Source organism: Gallinula chloropus, assembly GCF_964237585.1.
Source record: "Gallinula chloropus genome assembly, chromosome: 1".
Classification (NCBI taxonomy): domain Eukaryota; kingdom Metazoa; phylum Chordata; class Aves; order Gruiformes; family Rallidae; genus Gallinula; species Gallinula chloropus.
The window spans coordinates 99,189,756-99,209,195 of record NC_140085.1 but is presented as its reverse complement, the minus strand read 5'-3'; the positions used below and the strand labels follow the sequence as shown (position 1 = coordinate 99,209,195).

Below are 19,440 nucleotides of genomic sequence, written 5' to 3'. Positions count from 1 at the left end.
TTCTAATTTATGTTTCACCAAAGTAGTTACGTGGGCTCTGCCTTCAGTCCCTGTGTGCAGGTTATTTCATGTGATTGATGACAAGTATCAGAGCTGAGTATTTCCACTGAATGTACTATAATATTCACAGAAACCTCACGCAGATGAACCATGAATTTAATATGGATTCTCAAATAACCAGGCAGATGTGAAAAATGCTCCCTCCAATAAGACTTCTGGTACGGATAGAGAAATCTGAACGTAAGAACAAAGACAAGTATTACTAGAAAAAACATGTTCATTCTGCATGAAATCTGAATAATTCCCACGTTTGCTGAAGAAGTACCAGAGTAGCTTATTTCTACTTCTCAACTCTATTGGATGCGCACTACAGCGTTAAGTGCTTTCCAAGGGAAATAAAAATCATTATCCCCATCTTCAAAAAATCCCAGCCAAATCCTTAAGCTTAGAGAAGTCAATATGACTTTGTTAAAGGCCTTCTAGCAACCTTGTAGCAGAGACAAGGTCACCCAGCTAATTACCCTGACTTTCCGTGCAAGGCCCTCATGAGTCACAGGCCAGGCAGGGCTGTAGCTAGTCAAATGGAGAGCCAACCACCACAGAACATTAACCAACACCAACAGGTCCCCCTACAATGGAATTTACTTGTTTTCCTTTTTCTTTTTTTTCTTCCTTCCAGTTTGACACTTCACCACAGCTGCAAACATACAATCACAAAGACATCTGGCATTAAAGCAACATTTTAAGTGCAGTTTGGCTTCAAGTTCTTACCATCACTTACGTAGGATTGTGTAGTGCTATTGTCCTGCCATTTTTAAATACACAAATTTACGTGATAGTTTTAATTCTGAAAACAAAATGTTTTAATTTTGTAACAGGCATATGTATGACTGGTGACATTTCAATCACACATCTTTAAAAAACTGGCAACAAGTTTTATATATAGATTTTATGATACTTGAAAGACAATAAAACATATCTGGAATAATTCCTAAACCAGAAGAAAAATAAGTGCAAAATTAGGATTACATGGTCTACAACAACAACCCCATTTCTCATCAGATTGTGAATTTAACTCTAGTGAACCTTAACCCCATTTCAACTTTTAAATACTCATTAAGAAGCCTGCAGAACAATTAGGTTTATAGTTTATAAATATCTGCTACTCAAACTGGGGTGTAGATGCACAAAAAGAACCAGGAGAGTCACCACTCACCCACTGAACTATGGACCCTGGTTGTGTCTTAGCCTTGTAGCAGTTAACATTACATTTATTTGACAGCTGGGAATGGCACATTGCTTGTATGTGGTCAATTTTCACCCTTTTTTTCCCCATTTATATTCACATTTATCACACTGCGAACAAAATGACTGGCAGACAAAGGTCAGGGTCTGCAATTCTGATAGTAAATGAGATACTACTGCTATCATTGTTCAGTATTTTGAACTGTAAAACTCAGTGATCTGTGTTTATCAAAAGAATAACTGCGGACTGTACCACTTGGCATATTTCTTTGGTATTATACTGGTTTTATTTAATAGACTCATTTTTTTGACGGAAAACTGGAGAGGGACAAATTGCTGGCTCTGTTAATCTCAACTAAAATACTGTAACTAACACCTGCTATCTACATTTTTGATTAATGAATAAAATCACAAATATGCACCTTATATAGTATATATAAGCATTTGTCATCCTTTTGGCACAACATTTAGATAATATTTCAGTTATAACTTAGTTAATCTCACTGTGTAGTCACTGATAACTATCACCATGATCATCATCTACTCTGTATTCCCGCATAATAGGTAATTTTTGGCTTTGCTTAGCAATTACCAGGTCCATTTCAAATACCGTGCGTGTTTCAGTGACACCATGGGACGCCTGTTTTATTCTCTTCCTTACTGGTTTCATTCCAAGAATCGGAAATCTTTCTTGTCTGCCATCATCCCACCACTCAACCCAGTGGCATCGTGGGGGGCAATTGGGAAAAAAAAGTAAGATGCATAGGTTGAGATAAAGACAGTTTAATGGGGCAGAAAAGGAAGGGAAAAGATAACATCATCATCATCACTCAAAACAAGTGATGCACGATGCAATTGCTCACCGCCTGCTGATAAATGCCCAGCCAGTTCCTGAGCAGTGGCTGCTGCTTCCCCAGGCCAACTTCTCCCCAGGTGTCTTTTTTATTTTTGTTCAGCATGACATCATAAGGAAAGGAATATCTCTTTGATCAGCTGGGGTCAGATTTCCCAGCTGTGTCCCCTCCCAGATCCTTGCGGACCCCAAGCTCACTCGCTGGCAGGGTAGTGTCAGAAGCTTTAAAGTCCCTGATGTGGCATAAGCACTGCTCAGCAGCAAACAAAGTGTCACTGTATTATCAACATTCATCTCACCCTAAGTCCAAACCACAGCACTACACCAGCTACTAGAAAGAACATCAACTCTATTCCAGCCCAAACCAGGACACCTCCCAGACCACTTTCCCCACCCTTTCCTTCCATGATTATTCCAGAATCTTCTTTCCTCCACATATATTCTGTACTGAAATCATTTAATAATAATTTCACACAAAATAAGCACAGAAAATATATTAATTGTGTTTGGTAAATAAAAAAAGTTGTCCTGTTGTGTTCTTTCAAAATATTATCTCACCCCTTTTCTGCCTTTCTCTTAAATTTCTTCTGGCTATACTCTATGTTAGTGTGAATTCTTATCAGTGCTGTTTAAGGCTAGGTCCATGGACTATAAGTTCCCAATCTGTAAGAAAGCAGCTGTTCTCTGCATTTTTAAACAAATATATATATATATATTTATATTACTACTCAGTGAAAGCATGTGTGTATCTTGATTGGGCTCTATAGGAGTTAAAAAAAAAGTGTATTGTTCCTAGGGAAGTACAAAATAGACCAGACTGATCCCACAGGCTGAATCTGTATCTTACAGTGTCTGGAGGTCAGGGTGAGACTGGATTTATCACCCTGCTCCACACACTGCAAAACAGGGATTCTTTCTGCTCCTCGCGATTTGTGTAAGTTTTCTGAAATTAACAAAACTTACTTGAAAATTTCAACTTTTATTTGAAAACTGAGAATCCAAATGCCAAATTGGAGATCTTTCCATTCGGTGATGCATAGAGCCATTCATGTGGTAAGAGAACTTTTTTTGTCCTGAAGTGTAAATGTTGATTAAAATTAGAAGATTCTCTTACGTTACCCAAGGATGGGAAATAAAACTCCACCTCCTCATTTTAGATTTGTAAGTCGTAAAAAGAGAAATGCTTTAGGGGCCAAAGGAAGCAGCAGCTTAGGTCAAAAATGGAAAGGAATATGAGCAGTCCCATCTCAGTTATAAATGTACATGTCACACTGGCAGAGGGGAACTCGTCTGTCAGCCCACTTAGGAAAGGCACAAGGCTGGAGTCACAGGTAATTTCATGTACAGGTTGCACAGGTCTGGGAAAACATACACAACATCGTTGATATGAAGCTTGATACCAGCTCATGCTAGAGATCTGTAATACTTCTAATAAATAGGAATTAATGACAAGCTCTCTCCCTCCTCTTCCCCCTTTTTCCATCATGTGTTATAAATACCGCACTTGCAGAACGGATCCTAATCAGTCTCTTTTACATGGCACAGCTATGCTTTTGTGGCATACAAACATCACACAAAGAGCTCAGCCAGTCAGATTCCCAGTCACTTTTGATACTATTTAGAAGAAAACAACAAACTTGAACTCTCTTTGAGCACAGACAGAAAAAGGACTTAACATAGTAATCAAGAAGCATAAGAACATAAAAAAAGCCAACAGAAAGGGGATGTCTGTGAGTTACTATGCTTTGCTGAAATCTAAAACTGGAAGCAGCCTCTGCTCTGTCACACATGAAGTGTTAGGCGTCATAACACTGCTAGTCTGTCCCTCATGATCCCAATTGAGGCTTTAAAATTTCATCCATACAGCTGCATTTTTATAGACTACTTTCTAATGCAAAGCTGAAGTACATGCAATGTTAACAACATTTATCGAATAATGAGATTTGAATCAACTTTGAGAAGCTTAATCTTAATTGGCAAGAGGTGTGGGAAGATGAAAAATCTCCTTTCCCTACAATCTAATCAAACCCAGCAATACCAGCTTCCAGATTGCAACATCAGCTTTTCCACTGAAGGGCTGAGCAGGAGGTTAGGAAAAAATTAATTGTAAACATTAATGTAAACACCAAAAGTTCACGCTGGTCACACTAGGCAAGCCACCTCAGCAACATCTTTGTTCCCACTTGCACTGTCTCACTTCTGTTGCTGGAATTGCTTTTAGCATTCCACCCCAACAAGCTGAAGCAGGAGCTGCATTTGGAAAGGTTTCCCAATGGGTTGGTTGAAAACACAAATTGCACATGTCCTGGTTTCAGCTGGGATAGGGTCACTCTTCACAGTAGCTGGTGTGGGGCTGTGTTTTGGATCTGTGTTTGAAACAGTGTTGGTAACACAGAGGTGGTTTTGTTGTATAGGGGTGATTTTTGTTACTGTTAGGCAGTGCCTACAGAGAGCTGAGGCCTTTGCTGCCTCTCACACCGCCCCACCAGCCAGTGGGCTGGGGGTGCACAAGGACTCAGGAGGGGACAGCTGCCAACAGCTGACCCCAACTGACCAAAGGGATATCCCATACCATATGGCGTCATGCTTAATTTATGAGAGGCTTGGGGAAGATGAATTATGGGGCTGGGGGCATTGGCCTTCGGAGTGATGGCATCTGTCTTCCCAAGTAGCTGCTCTGTGTGATGGAGCCCTGCTTTCCTGGGGATGGGTGAGCACCTGCCTGCCCAGGAAATGGGGAATGAATTCCTTGTGTTGTTTTGCTTGTGCACACAGCTTTTGCTTTACTTATTAAACTGTCTTTATCTACACCCACAATTCTTCTCTCTTCCAATTCTTTCCCCCATCCAACAAGAGGGGAGCAAAAGCGGGGCTTCCTGGTGCTTAGTTGCTGGCAGGTGCTGAACCACAACAGAAAACCAGAACCATTTCCACCTCATCTGGTCAAAAAGTCAAAGCCAGGAGGAACTTCAAACTCCAATTCTGAATTCAGAAAGAAAATATTTCTGCACGAGCTTTGAGAAATGAGCCCCTGTCAGCTATCACTGTTGCAGCAAGGCAGAGGAGAGAACTCCTGTGGTGGTTGCGAAAAAATGGAGTTTCAGACTGTGCCAATACTGAATTATCATAGAATCACAGGCTGGGTTGGGTTGGGAGGGACCTCAAAGATCATCTAGTTCCAACTCACTTGCCATGGGCAGGGACACCCTCCACTAGACCAGGTTGGCCAAAGCCCCATCCAACCTGGCCTTGAGCACTGCCAGGAAAGGGAAAGACACAGCTTTTCTGGGCAACCTGTACCAGGACCTTCACAAGGAAGAATCTCTTCCTAATATCTGGTCTGAATTTGCCCTCTTTCAAGTTAAACCCATTACCCCTCATCCTATCAGTACACTTCCTCGTAAACAGTCCCTCTTCAGTGAGACTCATCACTGGTCTTATTTTGGACACAGAGCCATTGACCACAACTCTCTGAGTGTGATCATCCAGCCAATTCCTTATCTACTGAGTTGTCCATCCATCAAATCCATGTCTCTCCAATTTAGAGACACAGATGCCATGTGGGACAGTGTCAAATGCTTTGCACAAGTCCAGGTAGATGATATTAATTTTTCTTCCTTTACCCAACATGTATCCCCATCATGGAAGGCCACCAAATTTGGCAGGCACAACTTGCCCTTTATGAAGCCACTCCAACTGTCACAGGTTTCCTTTCCTTGATGCTAACGCTCAGTAAGTGCATTGACACTTCAGGGCATGGGGGAAAGAGAGACATGCGATCCGTATTTGAGATGAGTAGCAGTCATAGCTCACCTCCAGCAACCAGGAAGAGACCTCATCTGAATTTCTAAGAGCTCACTTTGGCACAGTATAGTACTGTAGCCATGAAGATGAGAGCACTGTACAGAGCAACATGACAGACAGTTGATATGTCTGAGAAAGGTAAATGGCATAATGGGTGGGTGTCTTTCCCATCCTCCTCTTCAATAACTGTCAAGGAGCCTGGGAGGCAGGCTGAGGACACACTGCACTGCTGCTGAGGCAAACATGAGGAACCATCAAGATTCTTGGATTGTCCAATCTCACAGCCAGTAGCAAAGTCCTAGAATTCAGAAGGTACCTTGCCTTTTCAAAAGCAGCTAAAAAGGAGGAACAGCAATCCCTTTATGACTCATTGAGCCTATGTATGCATGTCTTCTCAGACTTCTAAAGCCACCTAAAGCATAAAAAGATTAAGAGATACTTCTTTTGTGTCATGCTCTGCACAGATATGGGAGGACTCTGAAATCCCCAAGACAGTTCCCAAGGAAAGGATATCTATTTGCCTACAAAAATGTTCCAGTGACCACTAACAGCATCATGTGTCTTTCATCTCGTCTACAAAACATACAGGTGCAGTGTTTGATATACAGTGGGGTGAGGAAGCAGCTGGAATTACTGCAATTCACACACAACCAGCCAGACAAGCTGCTGCAATGGATAGTTACACATTTTAGCACAGCCTGTGGTTGGCACATGGTTTAAATAAACAAAAATACCATGCCTACAGATTCAGAGCAATGATGGAGAGCTAATGATCAGTTGCACAGGGGTGGGCTGCTGCTTCCTAATGATTATTTGGATTTACTTTTTGGTAAGTTAATACTGAGTTTTGTTTTATATTTTATTAAATACATCCTCCATTATTTAATACCAAATAACTCACCGCTGAAGTGAGAGATTTTAGATAACCTGCAGAATTGCCATTCTACTGGGCAGGTCTTCGACGCACTAACCAGAAACATGGAAAGAAACCAATATTGCTATAGCAGGTAACAGCATCCTTCTAGGGGCAGGCAAATACAGCACATGCACCATCAGGTTCCATTGCACCTGGACAGTGCAATGGCCAGGATTTAAAACACTATAACAAATTGAATATTGTTTCAGGTGCAGAGTGTCATGGCTTCTATCTTACTTTTACTCATCTCAGTCCACTAAAATCACAGAATCACTAGGTTGGAAAAGACCTTTAAGATATTTTTGAGTTCAACTGTTCCTGTCCTATGCTAAACCATATCCCTAAGTACTTTATTTACCCTTCTTTCAAAAACATACAGGGATGGTGACTCAACCCCCTCCCTGGGCAGGCTGTTCCAAGACCCAACAGCTCTTTCATTGAAAAATTCTTTCCTAACATCTCACCTGAACCTGCCCTGGCACCGCTTTGTGCCATTCCCCCTTGTCCTATCTCCTGTCACCTGGCTGAAGAGACCACCTCCCACCTCTCTACAACCTCCTTTTCAGGTAGTTGTAGGCAGTGATAAGGTCTCCCCTCAGCCTCCTCTTCTCCAGGCTAAACAGCCTCAGCTCCCTAAGCCACTCCTCATGAAGGGGCAGCCCTTCAGCCCCTTCACCAGCCTCACTGCCCTTCTCTGGACTCATTCAAGGACCTCGATGTCCTTCTTATGGTGAGGAGCCCAGAACCAGACACAGTACTTGAGGTGTGGCCTCACCAATGCTGAGTACAGGGGCAGAGTCACCTCCCCAGACCTACTGGCTGCGCTATTTCTGACACAAGCCAGGATGCCATTGGTCTTCCTGGCCACCTGGGCACACTGCTGGCTCATATTCAGCCAACAGTCAACCAACACTGGACATGGATTTACCTTTTTTTCCTCCACTTTTTTGCCCCATAAAGTTCAAGCAAAGCAGGCAGGAATAGAACTCACATGAACAAATTACTTTTGGGCTTCAAAGGCAAAACGGTTTTACAGGAAAAGTGAGGCCCTTTACTGACTGTGGGCTCTACCCAGAATACAAAGAAACAGAATTTGTTAGTATTTTGAACTTGAGAACAACACCTGGCTGGTGCCAGCGTTTCCTTTGTATGAGACAGTTCCTGGGAATATGTATGTTAATATGCCCAGCTGTCAAGTTGCAGATGAGGTCTGTTCAGATGCTGATGCAGTACCTATCAATTAAATATTAAGATATAATAATAAATATATAATAATATATGTAGGAGACAGACTAGAACGTTAAGGTGGTTTGGAACACCGTCCCCACCCCCATTTCCCTTTCATTCTTTTCACCACCCTCACAAGTACCATTTGGAGTATGTTGAGGCTAAAAGAGAAACTCAGTTGTGCTTTGGAGACAAAGGTCCCTGATGTGGACTAAGTATGTCTTACACATCTGCAAAACACAAGAAAAGGGATTTCTTAAGCACCAACTCAGCAAAAATCACAATAACTGTGGAAGGTAAAGGCAGCAGGGGAAGACCATGACCACTGACCCACGGACCACCAATCCAAGAAACCCTTCTATTCTCCTACTGTCCTTTTTTTGAGCATGTGTGCTAATGTATGTAAGAAGCAGAGGAGAGATGAGGCTTTTGCAAATGTAGAAAGGAATGATGAACATAAAAGAGGAACTTGGTGGGGGGCACTTCTTCACACCAAACACCCCCACTGGCAGGACCAATGCTAGATCCAGGACTGGTGATCTCTCTCTTCTCATTTCTTCTCTCCCTTGCTCTTGTTGCCCTCTCACTCTTCTTTCTCTCAAAGCTGCTAAAAAATGCAAAGACTACCTTGGGTCCCCATATGGTTCCCCATAAACACACTGCATAGCTCATACAGATCTAACTGTGAGGGTGCCAATGTTAACAGTACATTTGATCTCTGTGCTCCTACCAAAGTTAAAATTTGTGTATGGACCTTAAGTGTTGCCTCACTGCAATTCCAATAAAGGGAACTGTCAAATCTGAGTCACTTGTCCCTCCTTCTGGAGTGGGATGTGACAATTTATAAACCCTAACTCTTGGCTAACCCTAACCTTTTGTTTTGCAATCATTTTGAACCTTATTATCATTTACTAGAAACCATTTTCACTACTCCAGTAAAAGATTTTGAATTTATTGTGAACTTGCAAAAGATGCATCCTGTGCTTAAGGTACTGATAGTTGAGGGGAGGGTCCAGTCAATGGAAAGGACAATGGAAACGGTAGAAAGAGGGAGAGAGATGATTTGAGGTTGTCAGTTTGGGCACTTTGTGTAAGCAGTAGCACAGAATATTAACTGCGGTCTGCTAAGAAAACAGCCAGCTTAAAGTTACTATGGTAAATTAGCAAGTAGCCTTATTACTGTGTTTCAGATATCAGTGTTTTAATTTTATTTTTATTTTGTATTATTATATAACATAGTGTATTTTATTTTTATTTATTTTTAAGCACTATAGTCATTCACCTGGAAAACAAGAAGCCAGTGAGTTTGTTCTGTCAGCCTCCAGGATATGAATGAACAGTAAATGTAAGTTCCAGCAAAAGTAGCACAGAAAGTGCATCTACAAGGCAAATATTTGTAATGCAGATACAGGCAGCACTGAAGTTCTTGTTACTGCCACAAAACACTCTGCAGTGACAGGGAGAGCTCAGGCATCCCTATTCTATTAGTCAATGTCTCACAGGGTCTAATTTTCCACCAGTAATCAGGAAGCTCAGAGCAGTCTTTCATCAACGCCTGGGGAACTGAACTAGATCCTGGTGTGGAACGCTTTGCCCTTCTGGTAATGTAGTTTGTGGTTTAGCTTTTGGTTTTGACAGCCTTTGCATTTTGCTTAGGTTTAACGTGGCATTACAGCTGATAGGTGTTTCGCTTTGTTACTGCCAGGTCCAGAGATACCACAACCTGGGACAAGGAAAACAAGTGCCTGTAACAACTGACTGACAGGCCTAAAACACCAGGGAGAAGACCTTCGCACAAGAAATAATGGCTTAGAGAAAAACAAATTAGGAGGCAATTTATATTCCAGGAGACATCTCATTGCCTACCATTCTTCTTCCCACTGAAATACTGTGGTGGAATTGGGGTGAAGGAAGAGAAATACTAGATGCTAGTGACGACACTTTGAATGACGGGGTGAAGGAAACACACCATGCTCTGCCTGTCCCCAGAACGCGGAGAGCTTATTGTGCAGGGAACCAAGGAAGGGAACATGAACTACTAGTTATTGGAAGCACCTTGGGATACGTTGTTCATATGCACATCCATACAAACCCCAAATTCTGGCCAATTTTATGGTCAAACTACTAAGAGGGAACCGAAGACTGAGAGCAGATACATGCCTTCCACAGAGCTGCAAGCCAGTAACAGCAGTTACTTGTCAAAGCATGGGAAGAGAGCTAGTCCATTTTATCTACAAAAACCTTGGTGAAACGGGTGGGAATACGTTCTGAAAATGTTATGAGACTAAAGCGTACTTGAGCTCTCTGTATGAAAGAGCTGTAATTGCAATGCGCCTATGTGCAAGCCAGGCCACTTCTGGAGTGACGGTGTTGCAATTACTGTCACCATCGTGAACCTGCACATACAGGCATTCAGCTTTCTGAAGATGAGCGTCAGTCCTGCGTTCCCAACAGCATTACAAAATAATAATGGCAAAACCTCTTTCATTTGATACACACACAAAAAAGGAAATCCCTGGTAACATCTAGAACTGCCAAAGGAAAGCGGCAGCTTAAAAGAGATGGGAAGACTGGGCTAGTTGGGTGGCAGAGGTGTAAACTGAATAATGGCATTTCTTATGGGACAGTTATGTCTTTTAATTAAGAATGTTTATTAAGCCTTAATTTCCCATAAGTACTTGTTTTTAATCAACTCCTTAACTCACCAGTTACTAGATCACATTGTTTTTTCCATTGAAAGAAATATTATGTCATATTCAAATCTGTTCTTGAAAATGTGTGGACTGTAGGAAAATGCGTGTGCCTGAAGCAAAAAAAAATTCTTAGGCTTCTAAGTATTGTTAACATGATCCTAACATCACGCACACCATGGAAATTAAGTTTAATGGCAGATGTCTTTATGGCTGGACAAAAATGTCTAAAAATTTCTATCATATTTCAGAATAATGCACAAAATTAACTGCCCATAAAGCCACTGCATTTAAAATGTAATTTTAAATTGGTTGTGATGATCTGAAAAGTCTTTTCCAACCAAAATGATTCTATGAAAATGCACATACATGGAAAACCCTAAAATTTTTAAGTTTTCTGCTCTTCTCTCACTCAGGCATACCGATGTTTTCACAGATTCCCCTGGTTGAATTATACAACAAATCATTTATCTCCAGGTTTTAGTAAAAGTCAAGCAGTTCAGGTGAGCATCTCATGATATGATATAAGTCAATCCAACCTAATGCATCCAGAGGGGAAAAAACCCCAACAACCAGGAAAGAATCTGTAGAAGGGAACTGCTGTAAGCAGCAAAAAACAATGACACTGAATCAAAGTGCGAGAAACCACAGATAAATAAGGTTGAGTTTAGAGTTAAAGGTTTTGAGAAGATCATTGGGTAAGTGCAACTGCAACCTTGAGCAGGAACGCTGATGGACAGTTCTGATGACAGATTATCTGCAATAATATCTGCATTCCTGAGAATATTTTTCCCAGAAAGAGATTAAATATTTGGAATTATTTAAAAGAAAAACAATAAGGAGAATGCCTTGTGCTATGGAAACTGAAAAAGGTTAAAATATGCGGAACTTGGCTAAGCAGCCAACTTCAAAACATCAGGAAAACAGTGCACAAATACACAGAGCAGACAGATGCAGAGAAGAGGTAATAATTGAGGGTAAGGTGGGTGATAGGTTAGCAGAGTAACAGTTCAAAGTCAAAAGAAAAAGGAAAACAAAGGAAACAGTGTGGTCCAGATGTTAAGAAAAAGAACTTTAGCCAGCAGTATCTATTCAGCTGAGAAATATTCTCCCAGAGGATAAAGAAGTTCTATAACCTATGACATTTTAAATCTGCTGTAAACAATTTGCCAGCATATAAAAAATAGTAGGGAATTTTTGGCTCTGGACAAAGTGGTCTAGTCCACTCCTCTATCTAAAATGTTCAAAACTCAAACATTTATATTATCCGTGTTCATTTATATTAACTCGCTTGGCACGCACATTAGGAGGAGTGATCCCTGTGTGCCCAGCGCTTCAATAAAGAATACCTGCCTAATAGTCACCAAGGCTACTGAGTCTGGGTTTCAGCTTTTCAGGGCATCACTCCAAAGGCTGCCCTCATCGAATAGTGAATTTCTCATGTTTCACGCTGATCTAAATCACAGGTCTACATATGGTACTTCATGTGTTCACAATTCAACATTAATAGCAGCATTTTCACTATGCAATACTGTTAGGGAGATTTATTTTATATAAAAGATAAAAGATCTGAAAATGTATTATCCGAGTGGCAGGTGTGTTGTGAGGTGAGAGAGCAATTATCAAGATCATTATTATAGTACATTAGTGTCTAATGGTGTGTGATAAGGATTGTAAAATGCCGGGTATGTGCTCACCTATCTTTCATTTGGCATTCAGGGACAAAAAAGGAAACAATCTATATCTTCTGTACAAATTGAATGACAGAGAAAACAGAAAGCAGTATCAAATGCTTACAGCTCTAGAGCAGGAAACCAACACCACAAAGAGGAAAAAAAATTAAAACACCTTTTCATTTTCATAAACTGCAGTGACGGCTTTGGCAAAAGAGAGACCCATAAAGAAGGTGCTAAGACAGTGTCCCGAGCAAAGCATTTTCTGGTTACTAGGGTGTCTTAAAATAAAGGGTGTGTGTGTCCATGCACACACACACACAAAGGACCACCACTTTTATAAACAATTTTTAAACAGAATACTTTTCTTTCACCACAATTGACTTTTTTTGAGTAAAAGATGTCTGGCTGAATCAATTTAAACAGCAACAAGGAATTTGGCAGAAATCCATTTCTGCTGAGATTAAACCAGCTGCTACTGAATCCATTGATCCTTTTAGCTATTGATTTGTTAATTTAATAAAAATGAAGTTTTAGAATGCGAACAAATTCGCAGTGCTGAGGAGACAGGATTTTGATAAGCTCTGCTGCCAGGCTAAGCTAGTAGCACTGCCAAATGAGAAAATCACACATGACTTAAAATATTAAAGAATCTCATCGTGGCAGGTTGCTTAAAATATGATTCCAACTAGAAACATGACCTGTTTGAAAAAAAGCTCTCATGATTAAAAAGGATAATCTTAAAACAATAGATCTGCTCCCTTTGTCTTCTATCTACTAATATTAGTGATTAAAGCAATTTTGCCCTATTTCATGCTCCTATTTGCTTCGAAGAGTCAAATCACCTTTAGGAGAAAACAATAGCTTCTTTTCCTATTACAAAGAAGATTAGCACAAGTTCCTAATGAGGGATCAGTTTCTCCCAGAGATAGCTCCATGTCACAACAGTCCTCACTGTGCAGCTCCCAGCCTGTGTTCTCAATCAAGAGTCTTATTTCCAAACAGGTGCCGACCTCACAGCCGAAACATGCCACACTCTTAGCAGATACTCGTTCTGTATCACCAGCACTCTGACTCTGCTGTCTTGTTCCCTACTTGAGGCATTGTACCCATTAGGATGTACTTGTCTTCTCATGAATTCAATTCACATAAACGAACGGTTGTGACTCAGAGGGCCATAGCTATCGCTGCGTAATAAGATTGCCAAACTGACAGAGTGACCTCTCCTGCTGGTGGTGTTTAGAGCAGATCAGCAATTTACCACCAAAATAGTTTTTCCCTAGAAAATGCTAGTTGCAGAAAATGGATGTGTTTAAAATAAAAAAGAGTAAAAAAAAAAAAAAAAAAGTTGTAACAAATCTTTAACAACCTGCCTGTTTTCCTACCAGTTATCTTGAAGAACTGCTGGGGATCCCAGGCTGTGAACAACTACAACCTGACCTCCAACAGGCTGACTGAGGACTGACGTACTTTATAACAACCTCCAGCAACTCAGAGGTGAATGTCCTGTGTGGTCTGCATCACAGGAAGGAATTAAAGGATTTTCAGTGCTCCTGTCTCCATCCAATGTATTGAAGGCAACAAATCTGGTGAAGGGTCTAAAGGAGTCAAAGGAGGTGTTATCAGGAGCAGCTGTGGGTTTTTTATTCTGGAGGAAAGAAGGCTGAGGGGAGACCTTATTGCTCCCTACAACTCCCTGAAAGGAGGCTGTAGCCAGGTGGGTGTTGGTCTCTTCTCCCAAGTAACAAGTGATAGAATAAGAGGAAAGAGCCTCAAGTTGTGCCAGGGAAGGTTTAGACTGGATATTAAGGAAAGTATCTGCACTGAAAGGGTTGTCCAGGGAAGTGCCTGAGTCACCATCCCTGGATATATTTAAAAGACATATAGACGCACTTTTTAGGGCCATGGTTTAGTGGTTGGACCTGGTGTGTTAGCAGTTGGACTTTATGATCTTAAAGGTCTTTTCCAAACAAAACAATTCTATGATTCGTAGCATAAAACCCAAACAAGCAAAGTATATAGGAAAGAGTAAATATTACTGTTGAAGAAGGTAGTCTTCGATTTGGAAAATGTTCCTGAGCAAGGTTGCAGCACAAGATTAGCGATCACTCAGTTTAGCCTGTCATACCAGTCATAGGTGAGCACTGTAAGCTGCATCAACACTTAAGAACAAGAGTACAGCGGCATTAGTAAAACTTGACAAAACACAATGAGAAATGGAAGAAAATCTGGTAACACAAGACTGGCTTCTGATTTATCATAGGCCTCTTGACGAAAAGGAGAACAGAAGATTTCACATTGCCAGGCTTTGTCTGCTCAAACTGTTCTCCAAAAACCTGTAGTTGCAACAGCTGAAAAGCACATTCCAAACACACACCATTCTAGCCATATAAGTAGAGAATTTTATACATACAAATATATATATAAACACACAATTTCTACAGTTTTTAATTACTGATGAAGAATCCCAAAGGACTATACTGGAAATACAATTTTCTGTTTGAATGGGTTTCATGATTTCATTGCAGTCTTTCCTGAAGTCTTTTCCAGTGGAACAAAGAGGATGCATATTGATGCACAGAGAGTTATAGAAGGATACTGGTAAGGCTACACATTTTCTCTTCTAAAAATTAAACTAGCAACTATGAAAATTGAAATTCAGAGGGAACAAAACCCAGACGACTTCCACCCACAAAAAGTTCTTTGCTTTACTCATAGTCTAAATATTGCTTTGGCACTTGGCTTATTCTTACTAAATCTAATGCTTATACTCTCCATATAATGTATAATATCTGTGCACTACTGGCATGCAAGATGTATAAAAGACATACAAGATTAATATATTTGCATTCTACATCCTAATTGTGCTGGAATTCAAAAAGTGGTCTTAGAGGTGGCCAAATGAACAATTCAAAATAAAACATTTTGCATGCCATGCCAACAGCTGAGAACACTATTTAATGAAAAAACAAAGCAACAGCGAAAAAGAAATGAAGACATCACTGTTGAGATAAGCACTTTGATAAGTATGAAGGAAGGCGTAGGCTTCTAACTTTTCACATTTTCCATTCCACACAGATTTACTCTATTACTGAAAACACGACTCTGAGTAAAGACCACACTAGACAAGTCAAATTCAAGGAAAACTTAATATGTTTGCTGAGGTACATGGCATGTGAAATAATGGAAAATGACAAAGCCCAGGAAATCTAGATAAGTATTAATGTGAGTCTGGAGGATATCTATATGCCTCCAAAATTTCACTGGCCATGAAGTTCCAGTCTGAACAGAAGTAACCCAAGGTCAAAGCTATGAATGGTATGCAGTCCGTGCAATAAAAATGTAAATATCCTTCACTCTATGAAACTGTAAATTTATTTAGTTACACTATGCAACCGGTCATGAGCACAGGAAAAGAAAGTGATGAGTCTATTCTTCATAGACAGCCAGTTCAGATATTGATAAAAAGAACTATAGAAAGTGCAACTCCTGCTGTTATCCTATTTCTTTTATTTGTGCACACACAAAATATACATATGAATAAATCTGTATGGATCAAGTAAACCAAGGGGAAGTATATAGTTTATTCACAAGCATTATTAATGACGTGGGGGGTTGACAAAATACCTGAAATTATTTTGAACTAATTGAAAAATATTTAAAAGCTATCTGCTATTTTTCTATCTCCATTTATTTGTTATTTTGATTGGAACAGCTACAGTTTGGAAATGTGACATACTAAAACCAGCTTTCAATTTGGCTTAAAGTCAATTTCCCTCCCTAGTCCTCATTCAATTTAAAATACATTGTCCTTTTGAGCAGAAATCTACCTTAATGTAAAAATGGTAAAACCAGATAGTCTTCCCAAATTCTAAATATTACCATGACATAATGGTCTGCATTTCAAGCTCTGCAGTGCAGGGACCATTCTTTCCGGGCATTTTTAAGGGATCTTCAATGACATAAACTTGAGGCAAGATTGGGCCTTTTGCACATCTGCCATAGAAACTCACAACCATGAAACACTGACGCAATTGTATCAGACAGAAGTTGTGTTTTGTTTAGTTACCTTCAAAGCTGATGCATATCAGAGCCATTAACAACAAAGTAAATACTGTGATTGTGAAATGAAATAGTAGATGCTATACACGCTTCTATGTCACTTTGAACATTAGACCTTACTTAGGACAGGTTATTAACATGTGAACATACCAATAATTTCCCCGTTCTTTCAAAAAAGCCACCTGCTGCCTTTCATGTTTCAAAGAGATACCTTCTAAAGAATGGTGACTCAAATAATATAAGTTTTAACATTTTACTACAATGTGAACTGTGTCCTGGTATCATCCTAGATGACTTGGACAGGATGATTCTTGTACCTGTAATATTCTTCAGCATCAAGAAAATAAAGTCTTATCTTGAAGCATAATAAAGAATTAAAACTTCAGATGTTTAAATTTAATACAGAGTTCGCTGTAGAATTGACCAACAAATTTTCATCCAACAGAAATTAGCAATTTCAATAAATATTTTTCCAAATCAATGCAGCTAGTTCTGCTGTATTAATTGATGCAATTACAATAATAGCTTTTAAATGGGTTTATATATCAAGTGTGATTGTGCTGAATTGAATTATTCCCTACTTATCATGAAAATATTGGATGAACATTCCTCATTTTCAACCCACACTTTTAAATTGATTTCCATCCAATTTCACATGACTAGATTTTTAAAAGAAAGCAGGTAGATACTTCACACTCTGAAGTGCTGTCACGAGTAGTAAATCTGATCTAGAATGTAAAAATAATGGAACTAAGCCCAACTTCTCCGTACAAATATGTACATGGACATACACCTTAAGAAGTCTACATGCTGCCGTCTGTTCTCTATCACAGAATTTGACTTACACAGAATACAATGTATTTTTTAAAGATTTCCATTTAGAGATATTTAATTATTGAAGAAATTTTGTTGATGAAGATCAAGGTGATATGGAAAGGCTAAAGGAGGGCATAAAGAAAAAAAGATGGACTGGATAACCTAGTTTTCTTCTCAAACAGCAAGCAATGATCAGATCCATCCTGGAAAACCTAGGAAAACACTCATAATCTCCTCCACACATAGATATGTAATGGTGCACTCCAAAGAAACAAATTACCTTGTACAATCTCTATGTGATACACAGAAACAGATCTGTGCTGGTTTTGGCAAGAGCTAATTTTCCTCATGGTAGCTGGCACAGGACTGTGTTTGGGAGTTGTGCTGACAACAGAGCTGATAACACAGGGGTGGTGGTGTTTCTGCTGAGCAGCGCTCACACAGAGCTGAGGCCTCTGCTGCCCCTCACACTGCCCCACCAGCCACTGGGCTAGGGGTGCACGTGGAGTTGGGAGAGGACGCAGCCGGGACAGCTGACCCCAACTGACCAAAGGGGGGGTTCAGTACCATATGGAGTCATGCTCAGCATGGAAAGCTGGGGGAAGAAGGAAAAGGAGAACATTTGGAGTGATGGAATTTTGTCTTCCCAAGTCATGGTTACACATATGACAGAGCCCTGCTTTACTGGGGATGGCTGAGCACCTTCCTGCCCATGGCACGTGGGGAATGAATCCCTTATCTTGCTTTGCTTGCACATGTGACTTTTGCTTAACCTATTAAGTAGTCTTTATCTCAACCCAGGAATTTTCTCACTTTCTTTCTTCCAATTCTCTCCCCTGTTCTGCTGGGGGGCAGTGAGAAAGCATGTGGATGGTGCTTAGCTGCTGGCTGGGTGAAAAATACAATGCTCCCCAGTTTTGTGCAGAAACTCTGACTGACTCTCAGAATTCTGCCCCAGCTGGTGGAGTAAAAGTGTCACTTCTCAGAGAAGCTAGCACAAGCTTGAGAATAAAGAAACATTTTGCATAATAAAAATTATTACTTCTCTGTAATGTGAAGTTATGTAATTAATGCATATGGAATAGTAGGGTTTTAGAATAAAGCAAGATTTAAAAATACTTATCCTATTAAGGACACCTTTTATGAAAGGATAACAAGGAGAGTTTCAAGGCTGATAATTTTAATTCCTAACATATTTTTGTGTCTTGTAGTGGGGAAAAATATTTATGATGATTAAGAGATACAGAAGAAACTTCTTATTGCACACCATTATATATCAAATAATAAATGAGACTCTAGCATGAAAAAAGTCTCAATAAAGAAATACATAGATGCAAAAGAAAGACAAATGCACAAATCCGATAAATATAAAAACAGAGTTCTGAGAAACAAATCAGGTAGAGTTTTATTCACCCTAACTCACATGGTACTCATAAATTTTCTCTAAGACTGAGGAATGAGACTCACATATACATACAGCATCGTGTATAGAAAAAAGAGACGCTGCTCCTATGGAATGGCACTAAGGAAGGTGGCAGTAAGGAAGGTGGCAGTAAGGAAGGTGCCACTTTTGCAAGTGTCACGTGGAGGCAAATCAGTTTTCTTGGTGTGTTCAAGCACAGTTGGAAGACTGAGGCTTAGTAATGGCCTAAGGGTCTGATGGACCCTTAGCAACAAGAACTAGCAAGCAGCAGCAAGGAGAAAGTAATTGTCTCCTAAATTACATCTATATCAATCTACTCAGCATTATTATGTATCACTGAATCACCTTTGCATTTATATGTGGCTTTGTCCACATACCCTACCTTGAAAGAAGGACAGCATCAGAAATTAATAAAGGCCACAACGAAGAAACAAACCCCACTGTCATATAGCACCTGTACAGGACAATTGCCTGCATGGCCTTAATTAAGTCAAGAAGTACAGTCATATTAACTGATGTATCTGATTATATAAATCTACTTATTACTGCTACTGTGTGGACTTATTTTCCTACATGGCAGTGTGCACAGGGCAGGGAAATACAAGACAGGACTTGTGAAATACCTGTGTCCTTTTGGAGAACTAGTTTGACACCAGAGAAAACACCTTAGGATGTTTAAAACAGCACTAGATATTATGTTTAGGCAACTGAATTCCACCACAAATATCGGA

The 19,440-nt window shown here is 40.0% G+C and overlaps 1 protein-coding gene across 1 annotated transcript in view; it reads right to left on the bottom strand.

Moving 5' to 3' along the window:
* Nucleotides 1-19,440, bottom strand: part of EPHA6 (EPH receptor A6) — a gene marked incomplete at both ends in the record, with an annotated part of 502,842 nt that overhangs the window by 254,876 nt on the left and 228,526 nt on the right. The window lies entirely within an intron of this gene.